The 4,218-nt window shown below is 38.1% G+C and overlaps 1 pseudogene; it reads right to left on the bottom strand.

Annotated features, from left to right (window-relative positions):
- Positions 1 to 1,554: 1,554 nt before the first annotated feature.
- LOC100408756 (polyadenylate-binding protein 2 pseudogene) lies at positions 1,555 to 2,282 on the bottom strand (annotated as a pseudogene).
- Between the last annotated feature and the right edge of the window lie 1,936 nt (positions 2,283 to 4,218).

The raw sequence follows: 4,218 nt of genomic DNA, 5'->3' as shown, positions 1-4,218 counted from the left end.
AAATCTCGGCCTCATTGTGATAGCCTGGGTCAACTTTGAAGGTTTACCTCTCTTCATTAGAGTTCAAATTTTCTCTGCTTAAAAGAGGCGCATTTTTTAGACCTCCAAAGACCTGTTTCTAAGAGCATTTACTAATAGACACCATGCAAGCAATTTCCTCAGAGTATGTTTTGTAGAACTCAGTCCAAGCCACTAACCCATTAAAAAATGTTCATCTTTATCCCAGAACCACCAAATTCTTTTTCAGTTTGGACACTGGGTTTACAATTCATTATCTCACGAACTGCATCAGGTCCAGATACAGAAGAAGTTCATTGGCTGTAGGTCCTCAAGAGCCACTGTTGCTTATTCCAGATAAAAAAATGAAAAAGACAAGTTACTTACCCCATAGACCCAACATATGAACTGAAGCAAAAAGGAAAATAATCAATATGGATACTTGTATTCAAAACAGGAGAATATGAAGCAGTTACAAATTCAAGCTGGATATTTGATCTGTTTCCTGGTAATTGTTTCCCAGTTTATTGTTCTCTTGGTTTTTTAACTTTACCCTTTTATGAAACCTTCTGTCCACTGTAATCACCTTCACTTTTTATAAAATGGACCGTGATTGAAGTTAGTAACAGTCAATGCAACTGTATCAATCAGATACCATTTTGCAATTGAAATATTCTCAATCATTTCATCCAAGTCATGGTTACATCCACCTATACAACTATGGAAAATAAATAGTGAGTTTTCTATTAACCTCGAATCCACTCCCTGTTTCACACATCCAAAAATTTTTGTAAAACCAAGTTCTCTCTAACTTAGATCACACAACTAATAGCTATAGGGCAATCCCTTTAAAAGTCTTAAAAGGTGCCTAATTGCTATAGGGCAATCCCTTTAAAAGTCTTAAAAGATGTCTAAAATCTTGTCATTTTTCTAGTCTTTCCTAACAGATTTCTGTTATTTTTCCAGGGTGCATTTGGTACACCTGGTTCCTGATATCAAAACCAATAATTTATACTTTTGTTAAGGTGGAATTCCTACTTGTAGCTATCAATTTATATATTGGTTTCTATTTGTTGTGAAATAAGTGACCTGAAAATCTGTTGGCTTAAAACAACAGTTTATAGTGTTTCTCAAGACACTTACAGTTATCTGAGCAGTTCTTCTCATTTAGTCATCTGCCAACAATATAGCATTGGTTCACTGGTATGTCTGGAACCTCAGATGAGATGCCTGTGGATGGCTGTCTTATTCTTCATATGGTTACCTAGAAGAAAGCTCCTGGTTTATCTGTATGGTGGCTGAGGACTTCCAGTAGCCAGAAATGACAAGTTACGGTGCAAAAGCATGTTTCAAGCCTTCACTTTCCTCACATCTGCTAATGCTGCTAATGGTTCATTCCCCTATGCAAATTACTGGGCAAATCCCAGATTCAAATGGGTGGGGAGATAGATCCCACCTCCTGAAGAAAGAAGAAGTAAGTTCACATTCTAACATTTTGTGTATGCAGGAATGGGAGAAATTTTGGCCATCTTTTCTTTTTTCTTTTTCTTTTTTTTTTTAATTCTTTTTTTTTTCCTTCTTTCCTCTTTTTTTCCTCTCTCTCCTCCTAATACACACTTTTTTTTTGTAAGGGGAATACCATGATGTCGCTCTAGCCCGGCCCCTGTAGACGCGACCCCGGGGCCTGCTGTTAAAACCACTGTAGAATCGAGAGCGGGAACTGTTGTAGTTGGTGGTCCGTGCGCGGTAGCGGGCTCGTGGAAAACCCCGGTCTGTTGTGCTGATGCCTGGTCTGTTGGTTCGTTTTGGGATCACCTTGATTTGCCTTCCTCTAAATAGGGACTCATCTAAGGCCAAGGAAGTCGTCACTGACTCTTTGTCTGAGAACTCTATATATGCAAACCCTTTGGGATGGCCACTAAATTTGTCACAGAGTATGGTAACACGGTTGACTGAACCACAGCCATGAAAGTGAGCTTCCAGCTCTTCTGCTGTTGCACCACAGTCCTCATTGCCAACATAGATGGAACGGGCATCAGCCTCCATCTTCTCCTCAATGGACATGATCACTGGGCCAGCATTGCCTGGAGGTGGACTCATATTCATCTGCTTCTCTACCTCGTTCTGTAGTTCCTTTAGCTTCTCAGCTTCTTCCTCCATCTCCCTTGACTGGAGCTTTGATAGCTTCCAGCCCCGGGTCCTCAATGGCGCCGTCCCCGGGGTCACCCTTGACCAGTCCCGGCTCCTCCTCCTCCTCTTGACTGCCGGGGGCTCCCGAACCAGGCCCAGGGCCCGGAGCTCCCGGGGGCGGGGCGGCTCCTCTTCAGGCTCGGGCTCCGGCTGGGGCTCCAGTTCCTCAGACTCCAGGCCGTTCCCGTAGTCCCCTGCGCCCCCCGGGCCCTCCTCCCCGGCCTCCCCACCGGCCCCCAGCACAAGATGGCGCCCCGACCGCCCGCAGCCCCCGCTGCTGCTGCCGCCGCCGCCATCGCCGCTCCGGCCATCTTTTCTAATGGGTTATTTGTAAATTCACAGAAAGAAAACACACTACAAATATGAAATTTAAACAACTTTTCATTTCTCTCTATATTAAAATATAAAACTCACATTTTTCATGAATATTCTTGCACAGATAGTAGGAGTAACAGGGTGTCCATTTAATATAAGCTTTTAATTAATATGAAAGAACATTAGACCCTGAAACACGTGGCCAGTAAAGTTATCCTGATAAATGAAGAAAAGGCGATCAGATGATTTACTCTATATGATCTGGGGGGAACGGGTTTGGTCCATCAAGAGCTTTATTTTGTTTAACCTACTTTGGTCTACCCCTAGAGTTATGTTAGTACCTCTGATGAAAAATAGGAAAAAAAATAGAATAATTAAACTAAATATAAAGATCCAGCACCAAAATTTAGCAGTTTATGAGGGACTTAAATATACATAGGTCCAAAGATCATTAACTCTGAAACAGATTTTTTTTTTGAATTTTTCATTTGGCATGGACAGCACTTCTAGTTCACATTCTGGGGTAAGGTGTCCAACAAAAGACACTTTGCCTCTTCACACTGAGTGTTTTATTCTTCCATCAGAGATCATACTTTATTCAACTCCTTGAATTAATCCAGGAAGAAATTATTGCTACTGGTGCCTAAGTAAGAGCCTTTCATTGCTCTAAAAGCAATAACTGTTGCTCATAGATGCAGTTTCTTTATGTAAGTAGTTTGACCTCCATTGGCTCTATGAATACTTGGGACTAGATCTGCTGCTTGGATTCATTGCAGCAGCAATAACTCAGGCTTTCTAAGCCAGTGGGTAACTAAATTGAATGTATTTTTCTCGCTGAATAAATAAGTATAGTATTTTATACTTTCTCATCATTTATTGCTTTCTTATCCTTGTTTAAATGTATACTAATGTAACTATATTTTCCAAAATCTTAAATTTTCTCCTCAAAGATAAAGAAATGGGTTTGTGAAACTACATAGTGCTTTGAAACTAAATATCATGAATGAATTAAATGTCATAAACATAATCACTAGATACAGCTTCATAAAAAAAGTAACTTCAATTCCAAAATATTTTTATTATTAAATTCATTACTGAGTTTAAATCTAATGTATGATATAAAATACTCTGTTGAGTGGCATCCTTGGTTGAATGGTAATTCATGTTTGATTTTCAAATACAGAACAATACATTCTAAAAAGATTATACTAATTTTTATATCCACATGCATGCATGAGAATGTTTTTTAATACTAATCTATTATTAAATTTTGTCAAATTAACTTTTATCAATCAAAATAAAATTAACAATATATTAATTGAAATATATTAAACCATCAGTGACTAACAATATTTTTGGACATTTGTCTTTATCTTCTGCCATTACCTGTTCAGATATTATTTTCGTTAATTTGTAGAAATTGTTTTTACTGTAGGAATACCAATCTCTTATAATTATTTCAGATATTTGCTTTCAATCTCATATTTGTACATACCTATGATTTCTACAAATATACACAAATGTAAAAATGTATATAGTAAAATCTGTCCATTTTTGTCTTTATATCTGTATTGTTTTATTGATTCAAACTCTTTTACCAAACAAGTCACTGTAAATATACAGTGTATTTGCATTTTTAAATATCCTCAAAAAATATCTTCAGGGTATTTTCTCCTTTTTTACTCTTTATTTTCAGGGTTTCCTGGGAAATTCTTG

This window comes from Callithrix jacchus, chromosome 5 (assembly GCF_049354715.1).
Source record: "Callithrix jacchus isolate 240 chromosome 5, calJac240_pri, whole genome shotgun sequence".
Classification (NCBI taxonomy): Eukaryota; Metazoa; Chordata; class Mammalia; order Primates; family Cebidae; genus Callithrix; species Callithrix jacchus.
Note: the sequence above shows the minus strand (reverse complement) of the source record. Positions and strands in the feature narration are given on the sequence as shown.